The sequence below is a fragment of the Sitophilus oryzae genome, unplaced genomic scaffold, assembly GCF_002938485.1.
Source record: "Sitophilus oryzae breed Bouriz unplaced genomic scaffold, Soryzae_2.0 scaffold_1257_pilon_pilon, whole genome shotgun sequence".
Classification (NCBI taxonomy): Eukaryota; Metazoa; Arthropoda; class Insecta; order Coleoptera; family Curculionidae; genus Sitophilus; species Sitophilus oryzae.
This window is the reverse complement of record NW_022145901.1, coordinates 1-11,911: the sequence shown is the minus strand read 5'-3', so window position 1 is coordinate 11,911 and position 11,911 is coordinate 1. Positions and strand designations below refer to the sequence as shown.

At 31.1% G+C, this 11,911-nt stretch overlaps 1 pseudogene; it reads left to right on the top strand.

Moving 5' to 3' along the window:
• The first annotated feature begins 290 nt into the window (after nucleotides 1-290).
• Nucleotides 291-11,906, top strand: LOC115874242 (annotated as a pseudogene).
• Nucleotides 11,907-11,911: the final 5 nt, after the last annotated feature.

The window sequence follows — 11,911 nt, the reverse complement described above, 5'->3', positions numbered from 1 at the left end:
AGCAGCTAGATAATTATTCTTTTTAATTTGAATATTAGGATACATAACACTGAGTGTTTACGTTCTGGACGCCATCGAGAAATTTAACCTTGCCCGAACTCCTAGGTCAAGAATCGTCTGGACCGTTCCCAATATGCCAGAATTAACTTAAAGCAAAACATATGCACACTGTATTCTTGTTATTCTAATTATTAAGTCTATCTCGAAAGTAATTTATTGACACTATGTGATTCTGAGTTTTATCAGTTAAATAAACGTTTTTATATGTAAAAAATACGCGTTTTATATTATGAGTGTGATAGTTATGACTGAGTGCAGTATATTGACAATGATAATATTATTAATTATCCGGTATATACAGAGGTAACACCGTGCAAAGTCGACACTTTCTATTTTAATACGATCAATGTCAGTGTCACGGAAATGCAAAAATTTTATTTTTTTATGTGAACCTTGGAACTTATAATAGTGAATATCACCGGCTGAACTGTGCTAATGTAAGCGTAAAATTGTATAGTTAGGTTAGGTAAGTACTATATCATTGTTTATATTTGATTTAAAGTCAAGTTTTGTATATCTGTATTGTTAACAATTTTCCAAATATGTTTTTAGATAAATTCGGGAGATAATGGCTGAAAACCAATCCAGATTTAAGTAAGATGCTTCCTTTTTTAATAAGATTTATGTAGATATAGTCCGGTCAATCTAGAAATTCGAAGGTACATAAATTTACAAGCTGAAATTGTTTAAAACATAATTAAAAATGACATTTTAAAATTCCAGGTATGTTCGGTGCCTGAAAAAAATTATTTGAGTCAAAACAGTAAAAATTTGGGAAAAAATTTTTTTTTTTTTTTTTTAATTTTTTATGAATTTTGGTACACGTTGTTTTATCATAAAATTACCTCAGAAAAGAATTATAGACCATAAAATTCTCTATAAAAATGTATCAATATTTTTTTTTTTTTTTTTTTTTCTTTTCTTGGGTTATAACGAGTTGTAACAAAGAGTTGTAATCGTCATAATATGCACACGTTTCCACGCCACCTATGAGGTTGTGAGAGTCTAGTTTTAGAATAAGGGTTTCCCCAATAGGCCTATTTCACATGTCTATTGTGATTCTGTTCAATTGAAAAGATATTAGTACGGATTGGAAATTATAAAAGCGATGGAAATAAAAAAAAATTCGAAATTTACTAGTCTTGATTCATAACTTTATACTTATTCTTGATTTTCGTCTTGTTCGTTTTCTTCATCCTGGATGTAAGTAAATTGCGTCAATAGTGATGTATTGTATGTTTCTTCTTTGGTATCAAACGAATCCTCTACCTCTACTATTGGTGATTCAGCATTAGAACATGACCGGCCTTGACAATTTGTACATGCCAGAGAACAAAACAGTCCAGGAATTTACTCCGGCAATTTACTTACATCCAGGATGAAGAAAACGAACAAGACGAATATCAAGAAGAAGATCAAGAAGAACAAGAAGTATTAGAAGGTTATGAGTCAGACTAGTAAATTTTTATTTTTTTTTACTTCCATCGCTTTTATAATTTCTAATCCGTACTATTATTTTTTAATCTGCAATAGTTTTCAATTAAACATAATCACAATAGATATGTAGAATAGGCCTACTGGGGAAACCACTTTAAAAAAACGCGCTAAGTACACTAGCTCATAGGTGGCGTGGAAACGTGTGCATATTAAGACGATTACAACTCTTTGAGTCTTTATATCTCAGAAACAGTGGCTCTAAGGAAAAAAAGTATTGACACATTTTTCATAGAGAATTTTATGTTCTATAATTTTTGTCTAGCAATTTTTGTCTTTGTTTTGTAATTTTATGATAAAACTTGATTTTCATGCATCCGTTATACGTTGATACGTTGGTCCGACGTTGCTCTGATTGGTCATAGCTTTTTCGCGCCACTTTTCATCCGTAAATATTTTACTTCAGCCCGTCAACGGACCCGTTCATACAATAACGGACGTTTTGACACTTTTTTGACAAATTTAATCTAACCTTAATAAAAATATAAGTAAAATAGCAAAATCGTTATGGAAACGAAAATATACAATGAAACCAACGTATATCCGATAAACAGAGGCATGAAAATGCAATAGATTTAAAAACTGCCTTATTTTCTAATCAATTAAAGTCTTTAAATTCTACCAATAAAATTAATATCGTATCAACGTATCGTCGGACAACGGATGCATGAAAATCGAGCTTTACCCTTTACAGTTTTGCTGAAAATCGCGAAAAAGATTTTTTTTCGAGATTTTTGACCTTTGACCTCGCATAATTTGTTTTCCAGGCACCGGAATGATTCGGAATTTTAAAATGTTGTTTTTAATTATGTTTTAAATAATTACACGGATTTTCAGCTTGTTGTAAATTTATGTACCTTTACTAGTATTTTTCAGTCTAATTTGACCAGACTATTAATGAGAATGAGATGTTAAGTTGAAAAATTAAGCTATATCCATTAAAAATAAAAAAAATATTAGTCATTTTGCCATTTTGCATAAAAAAATTTAAAATGTACTTCTGTGACAATTTTTTTAGCATTATAGATTTTCATCCTGATCTAGCAACTACAAGTAAACTAAATAGATGTTTTTCTTTCATTTTCATTACATTAACACATAAAGTGTAAAAATAATACCAAAACAATAATGCTGCAATAAAATGAGTTAAATTCAGAAAAGACAATTACTTAGATTACTAAAGGGAAAAATTTGCATCCCTTTTTCTTCACACTAAAGATATGTTCATATACAAATGAATTGCGAAATGCGAATATTGCAAAATAAGAGCGTCTTTTATTTACGTAGTTCATATAATAACGAAATTCGCAATGAATTCTAAGGATATTTGTGGTTTTAAACACATGTCGAAAATGTTTTGTCTCCAGTTGGTCGTCGTCATTTTTATAAGTTTTTTTTGTATAATGGATGAAGCTACTTATTTTTGGCGTAGATGATAATTTATTGCTGTATATTTATTAATAAAGAACAACAAAAATAAAATACATATAACAACTGGAACATGTTATATATTTAAAAAGTGAAATCAAAAAGGGTCATATAACGGAATATAGTGTAATAAATATGAATTAATGATGAAAAAATTTAGGAACTACCATAGAATCAAAGATATTAGAGTAATTCATAGATATCTATAACGGATTTCGATTCACGATGGTTTTGAAAATGTTCCAATAAAATTACCAGTTTGCAAAACATTGAACTTTGTACTACAAATTAAAAAAAAAAAAAATTAGACTGTAAAAAAATTAAGTACCTAATAATGATTATACAGGGTGCTGCAAATGCGAGGTACGAGCATTGGTATCTCGGTAACCGTAATAGATACGAACATTGTTAAATTGGGGGCAAAGTTGCGTATTGGGATATTCACCAAGATGCCATCAAAAAAGTTTTAAACATTTCAAGGATTGTTGAGTTTTTTGGAAAAAACTGATTTTTTTGAAAATCTATTTTATTTTGTCCTGTCGTTAGTTTTTAAAAAATCAAAAAACTAATTACACATTCTCATAGCCACTTTATTAGGGCTATCTGATAGTATTTTAAGATTTTTAAATTAGCTGATAATTTGTGAGATACAGAGGCCAACTTAATTTTTTCTAATACCGACCTGCATTTTTTATTTCAGGTTTTGAAAGAACTCGGTCTCCTGAATACAATGATATGCTACACTTTATATTTTTTTTGTTTTGGGTACCTTACCAGCAACAAAACTATTTAATTACCTATTACATTGTACTTAAGATAATTTCAAGTCCGACTCTGGTTTCTAAAATTATTTAATCTGATTATATTCATTGCAACAATATTGATCAGCGCTAATTAACATTGAATAAGGAATATCGAGCCAATTGGAAGATTGAAATAAATAATATCAAGGTCAGAAATATAAAGATATTATTTATAAGTTTTTTTATTGTGAATTTGAAATGTCAGTGTGCGATCTAATAATATGCATAATATTAAACGTAGTTATTATAAATTAATCAACTTCTACAAACTAGTTTCTAATGTTCTACTTGCTCGGAAGGGTTACCCCCCTTGCACAAACTTATTTTTCGTTCAATTTTATAGCTCTTTGAACTTTCTTCTTATAGTTCCGAATGCATTTTGTACCTACTCTTTATCGTAAATGTTGAGATGAATTGATCTCACTTTTACAAATGACGTCAAGTAATGTGGCCCCTTGGCGATAGGCCCAGGAACCTCGCTGGTCATTAGATTGCTCCACCATTTCCAATCCATCTTCCGGGAAAATGATTTGATTTTTTATATTATATTATATTTATATTAATTATTTTATATTATTTTATTGCATTTGATTTTCCGTATACAATGTTTTAGTCCACATTGTTAAGTTTGACAGCTTATCAATATTGTAACGATGAATAGATTAAATGTTAAAAAAAACAGAGCCAGACTTGAAATTAGTTTAAATAAATTGTGTTCAAATATCAAAAAACAAATAAAATATTAATTATTATAGAATTATTTAATACTTTACTATCAGAATATAAACGAAAATAAAATAAAAAAGTATTTGACCTGACCCGGATTCGAACTCTGAATCATCGGTTCGTGGTCGGAAACTCTACGCACTGCCCTATGGAGATATGTTCGACTTATATTCAATACTAGAATTTATAGGACTAAATTAATAAAAAATATAGGATCTTCTTCCGATGCGCAGTAGTGAACGCAACGGGTATCGGCAGCCAGACGGGCCGCATGCTGTTCCAGAGAGCATAGTAAAAGATATATCAAAGAGCCAGACGTCTTAAAATACTTTCTCGAAAACGTTGCTAGCTCTTAGACTATAGGGTTCAGCTCGCTTTACTAAAATTTCTTCTTTAATAAATATTTATTAAAAACTTTCGACTTAACAACTTATTCGCTATAATTAAAGACTTGATTTGACTATATCAAATATTTTCTTTTTAAGTTTATTACCAAAAGTTCTCAATGGAGGTATAGCTGGCATGATTGGAGTATCATGTACCTTTCCCTTGGATTTGGTTAAAACAAGGCTTCAAAAACAGAGTCCTGGACCGGATGGAAAGAAGATGTATAATAGTATGTAAGAAAATGTTATATTCATATAGTTAGTATTCATAGTCAAAAACATATAATAACTTTGGTTGCACATCATAATACGACCACCAGTTTTTCCACTAGATCTCTAAATACATAATATGATGATAGTACATTAATATTAATAATAATATTAGTATACTTAGAAAATGAGCACACATTAATCTATACAAAATTGACCATTAATTTCATATTCATCATGTGTATTTTTGTATTTGACTTAATAGAATGAATATCATGATGACATCTAATGGGACCGCAAAGATCTATTACATCTTAGTTATACAATTTATTCCCCAAAACCAACCTCTTGCTATTAGTGGTTATACATATACGAGGGCGATATGTTTGGAAGATCCGTTAAGGCAAACTTGTTTTGTTCAAGGTATTGTCTTTTACCGTCAAGTTTGCGACCTATTTTGCCTAAACATTTCCTTAATGATATGTAAGAAGTCAAATTCTAAGCTCCACCAGCTCCATGAGATTATTATCTACCTGTTCAGCTATTAGCCAGATTCGAATTGATTAGTATACAGCTTTTTCAGTACGCCAAATTCCCACAGAATCCCAGCTGAATAGCGCTGGAAACGCTGAACAATTTAGCCTGACTTGCAAAAACCACATGTCACGCACCGCACTGATCCCACAAAGAGTGTGCCTGCACTTATTTTAGGGAAATAAAGACATAATTGACCAAATAATAATAACATTGTCATACTAAGTTGGAACTAAGTACTGAATAGTTATGTTTAATTTTTAGATTCGATGCATTTAGGAAAATTTACCGTGCAGAAGGTCTCAGAGGAATGTACCGCGGATCAGCTATACTCATTTGTTTGGTTACTCCAGAGAAGGCTATTAAACTGTCCGCAAATGACTTCTTTAGATATCACTTAAAAGACAAAAATAAGTATATATTTTTGTCACATTTGGCGATATAAATGTTTTATTTGCATAAATATTTCAGCAAAATTTCGCCAAGTCGTCAAGCTTTGGCAGGAGCTCTTACTGAGTCGTACAACTTATTGTAACCACACCTATGGAATTACTCAAGATTCAGTTACAAGACGCAGGGCGAGTGGCAGCAATGGACGCCAAGATTGGTAAATATCTAACAATCTAGCCACAAATATTAATAAATCCGTATATTTAAAAGATATCTATACTAATATATAAAATCCTTAAGTGACTCACTGATTAATCATGATCCTGCTCAAAGTACTCAACGTAAGAAGCTCAATTTTGGTATACAGGTTGACTCTAGGGTGTAGAGATTCGATAAGAAGGGATTTTTCGAAATTCCAGTTCCAAGGGGGTGAAACCACCCCTCAAATATTACAATATTTTTTATTTAAAAAACGGTCAAATTTTCAAAAAAAAACGCTTGAATGAAATGTCTTTTCATTTTGTTTTTTTTTACATATTTTAAGATTTTTTAAAAATGTATACAGGATGTTTCAAAAAATCTGGTCATTGATTAATCACGATCCTGCTTAAAGCGCTTGACGTAAAAAGCTGATTTTTGGAAAACGGATTGACTTTAGGGTGTAGAGGTTAGGTTACGATAAGGAGGAATTTTTCGAAACTAGAATTCTAAGGGGGTGAAACTATCCCTCAAATATTAGAATATTTTTATTTAAGAACCGGTTCGGAAAAACTCGGAAACACGTATATTTTATTTATTTTGTTGTTTTACATATTTTAAGATTTTTTAATGGGGTGTTTCATAAAATATTACCATTAAGTAATCACGATTCTGCTTAAACTGCTTGACGTTTGAAGCTAATTTTTGGCAAACGGATTGACTAAGGAGGGGTTTCTCGAATCTCAAATTCCAAGAGGGTGAAAACGCCCCTCAAATATTACAATATTTGTTATTTAAAAAACGGTTAGTTTTTCGGGAAAACGCTTGGACACGCATAATTTATTTAGTTTTTTTACATATTTTGAAATTTTTTAAAAAATCATACAGGGTGTTACAAAAAGTTGGGTAATCGATTAACCCCGATTCTGCTTAAACTGCTTGACGTAAAAGCTTATTTTTGGCAAACGTATTTTTCGAAAGTCAAATTCCAACGAGATGAAACTACCCCTCAAATGTTACCAAGTTATATAATAATATCGCCATATTGTTTTTTCTCATGCTGACATAAATATGAGGAAATTTTATCCAGTTTGTATGTTAATGGAAATTCTTGCTTTGCTTTATCATCGCCAATACAAATGATTAATTCGACGCGAACGAAGTCGCGGGTACACGGTAGTTTTTTTTATAAACATACCCGAAGTAAGATTTTTTGGCAAATCATTACTATACAGGGTGATTCACGGCCATGGCACGTTAGACGTTTATGGAGAACCGGTAATAGGATTTTTTGGAAAATTTGGATTTTTGCATAAAGGCACCTGCTCCATCTGTCTAAATTATTTTCAGCTTTACAGTTTTGCCGCTTCATACTAAAAGCGGTAGCATCTTTGTTATTTTAAATGGAACACCCGGTATATTATTATATTTTTCTAAACTCCATATCTCAAAATTTTTCTAATATATACTAACCTATACAAGGATATCTCTAAGATATTTACTATATCCTTGGTGGATATCCTCAAGATATAATATATAAGTTGTGTTGTGTTATATGGGATATCCTCATAATTATTTTCTTTTTATCTTGTACTTATTAATGATTTTCACTATTTATTTTAGATCCTGTAACGGGTAAATCAATACTACCCAAAATTTCAGCCAGAGCCGTAGCCAAAGATCTTGTTCAGGACAGGGGGTTTCTTGGATTATACAAGGGACTATTTGCAACAATGGCAAGAGACGTCCCATTTTGCGTAGTTTACTTTCCTCTTTTTGCATATTTGGATAAGTTTGGACCAAGAAAATTAGACGGATCAGGTAGGTATACAGGGTGGCGCCCCTCATACGACGCGGAGGCTCCAAGGAGCACGGTAGTTTATATCGAAATGAAGTTTGAGAGCATAATGTAGGTTAATTGAAAGCATTTTACAAAAATATATGGAGTTATACAGGGTGTCCCCAAAAAAGTTACACATCAAAGTTGTGTCTTTTGTAATGGAACACCCAATATATTAAATGATTTTCGGATTATAGGAAAAAAAAATAAACGTGAGTTTTATTAAAGAAGCATATGCCGAAATTGTAAGGATTTTGACTTATTTCAGATTTTGTGAAAATGAAGAGTAAATTTTAAATTTCAATAATAGCTGCTTATATTTTAATTTACCCTCTTTAGTCTGATATTTAATTGCAATAAGTATTGTATGTTAAACCAAATTAAATTTGGCCAGAAAAGTTATACAACGGTGAGACCAAATTAATATGAAATATTCGTCACCTTTAAAAGGAAGTTACTCCTTTATTTTAAATGGAACACCCAGTATATTATTCCGTTGTTCATATATCTTCAAAATAATATCAAGGTTGCTTACCGCTCAGATAAAAATGTTTCTAGATATTTTAATCGATGTACTTAAACAGCCGTTAAACGGTAGCCTACTAAAATGCCGTTAATAGATATTGTGACGTCGTTCATGTCGGCGGAAAGTAATGCCTGGCTATAAGCATTTTGCAAGAGCACCTGTGGCTCCATAAGCTTGATCATGATCCACAAATATGATCACAAAAAACTCAAAGCACAATTTTTTGAATTATTACTACAACCAATAGCAGCCACAGTTAGGCACTTATTTTTTGTCAATCCGTCTCTGTGCTGGGACGCAACGCTCGAACCTCGCAGGTCGACGGACGGAACTCAACTGAAACGCTCTGCAATCTGTCGATATTCGACAGATGGTAAATACTGGCAGAAAATATTTGGGAGAGTGCAACTACTCTTTTCCTTCTACTATGATTTGACTCAAATACGTTTAAATTACCTATACCGCGGCCTCCCCATAAGAGCAATGAGAGAATTTATGTCCCAGTATTGAAGGAGGACAGAAAATCGAGTCGAATGGTTTCAAGACATAGGTTCATCCTTGTTTAGTCAAACCTCCTACCGCACAAGGATAGACTTATGTAGGAAATGCATTGAAATTCTATAGCCATCCTTTAACATCGGGACAGGAATTTAAGCGGTACCCTCCGTATAGGTAATTTAAACGTATTTGATTTCACTCCACTAAACTTGCAACAACGCTGGTGTAAACATTTCTTGTATTTTCTTTCAGGTGACGCTGTATTTTATTGGTCGTTCATTTGTGGCCTCATGTCGGGATCGTTTAGCGCTTTAGTAGTTACTCCTTTTGACGTCATGAAAACTAGGATACAGACGGTTACAAAATCAGCCGCAGGAGATAAAAGTTATACAAGCATCAAATCTGCATTTTTGTAAGTCGTACATATATTATATTTTTAATACTGATGGTACACAGATACAGGGTCCAGCATGAATTTCCGGAAAATATTTTAACTTCGATAGGGTGGCTCAAAAAAGTGTGAGTGGATTTGGATGATTTTTTTTAATGGAACACCCTGTATATTATTGCATTTTTGGCTTCCTTTCAAATCACTTTACAAAATCCTAAGATATGAGTAAATCTATTTCGATAGTTTCAGAGATATTAAAAAATAAATCAAAAATATATATTTTTCAACCCTTCTTAAAAAAAAATATTAAAAATACAATAACTGTTCTGAAATGAAAACTATATTAAATATTTACTTTAAATGGTCTGTTCTTACTTTGCTATAAATATGGTCATTTTAAATCATACATTTTAGGCCAAACTTTCAAAAATATAAAATAATTTTTCTTCGTTTTTTTTAAATGGAACATCCTGTAAATTACTTTTTTATTAGATGGAGAATTAAAAAATCAACATTTTTTGTATTTAAAGTATTTCAAAGTTTTTAATAGTTTTCCGGATACACGCAGTATTATTTCATATGGTGCTTTCAATGTTAAAATACGAGAGAAAAATCATTAGGTGGCTTTGATGAAAATTGACTGTGGAAAATGCCATATGAAATACAAAACCAGGAAGATCTACGAAACCTACGTTAGAATTACTAAAAATTATGTTAAAAATTTTGAAATACTCTAAATACAAAAAATGTTCATTTTTTAATTCTCCTTCTAATGAAAAAATAATATATAGGGTGTTAAAATTTAAAAAAAACGAAGAAAAATTATTTTATATTTTAGAAAGTTTGGCGTAGAATTTTGAACATCCTGTAGGATTTACGATTTCCATATTTATAGCAAAGTAAGAACAGGCAAAGGTAAAGTAAATATCTAATGTCGTTTTGATTTCAGAACAGATCTTGTATTATTAATAATTTTTTTAAGAAAGGCTGAAAAATATGTAATTTTTATTTGTTTATTAATATCTCTGAAATTACGTCTTAGGATTATGTAAAGTGATCTGAAAGGAAGCCAAAAATGCAATAATATACGGGGTGTTCCATTTAAAAAAAATCATCCCGATCCACTAACACTTTTTTGAGCCACCCTACAGAAGTTAAAATATTTTCCTGATATACATCCTAGTACATAATTTAGGTTTACGCTTAAACAAAATTTCCCAACTTTTTTATTCTAGGAGCTACAGATGCCCGGTTAGGCACTATTGCCGGACCCTGTATAATGAATAAAAAAACAGAAAATAACAAATAACTCCTTTAATCAATTGTGGTTTGTGGTTATGCTATAACAGGCACCTAATAGGAGAATAGAGTTTTCTCTTCAGAACTTTTGTTTACATTCAATCAAGATATTTGTTTAGAGTTAACAAATTTTGTCTTTTTCTGACATTTATTACTACTTATTAAAAATACTTAGAAAATTATATTTTACGAATTTTATTTATTGTAGTTGTTCCTATTGGGTATCTATACCGGGTGCGTCTCAAAATTGGCTTACCCTTATAACTATTTTATTTTTTCAGTTAAAAAAACGAAATTTGGTATGTTAGTACATAAATTAGGATTGATTGACGTATTCAATTGTTTTTGGTCACTTCCAGTTTTACCGGAAATGACTACGACTTTTGATTTTTAAATGGCACCCTTTGTATTTTTTTACCTTATTCGATATAAAATAACATCCTGAATAGAATGCCATATCGTATGTCAACTTTTGACATTTTCGCGTGATATGGTTTATTTGAAATTATAACTTGCGGTTCATAACGACATTTTGACTCGAAATATCAAGTGTGAGGTATTAAGTGTGTCACAACCGAGTTCTTTTAAAATCTGAAATAAAAAATGCAGGTCCGTATTTAAAGAAATCAAGTTGGCCTCTGTATCTCACAAATTATCAGCTAATTTGAAAATCTAAAAATACTATCAGATAGCTCTAATAAAGTGGCTATAAGAATGTGCAATTAGTTTTTTGATTTTTTTAAAAGTAACGACAAGAAAAAATAAAATTAATTTTCAAAAAAGTCCGTTTTTTCCAAAAAACTGAGCAATTCTTGAAATTTTTAAAACTTTTTTGATGGCATTTTGGTGAACATCCCAAAGTGGCAACTTTGCCCCAATTTAACCATGTTCGTATCTATTACGGTTACCGAGATACCAATGCTTGTACCTCGAATTTGTAGCACCCTGTATATGTACTTGGTATTATCTAAGTATTCTTATTATGTTGTTGATATTATTTAAGTATTCTTATTTGTCTAGAGATATCCTGCAAACAGAGGGACCAACGGCATTCTTTAAAGGAGGCATATGTAGAATGACCGTTATAGCACCACTTTATGCCATTGTCCAAGGGGTATACTACTTGGG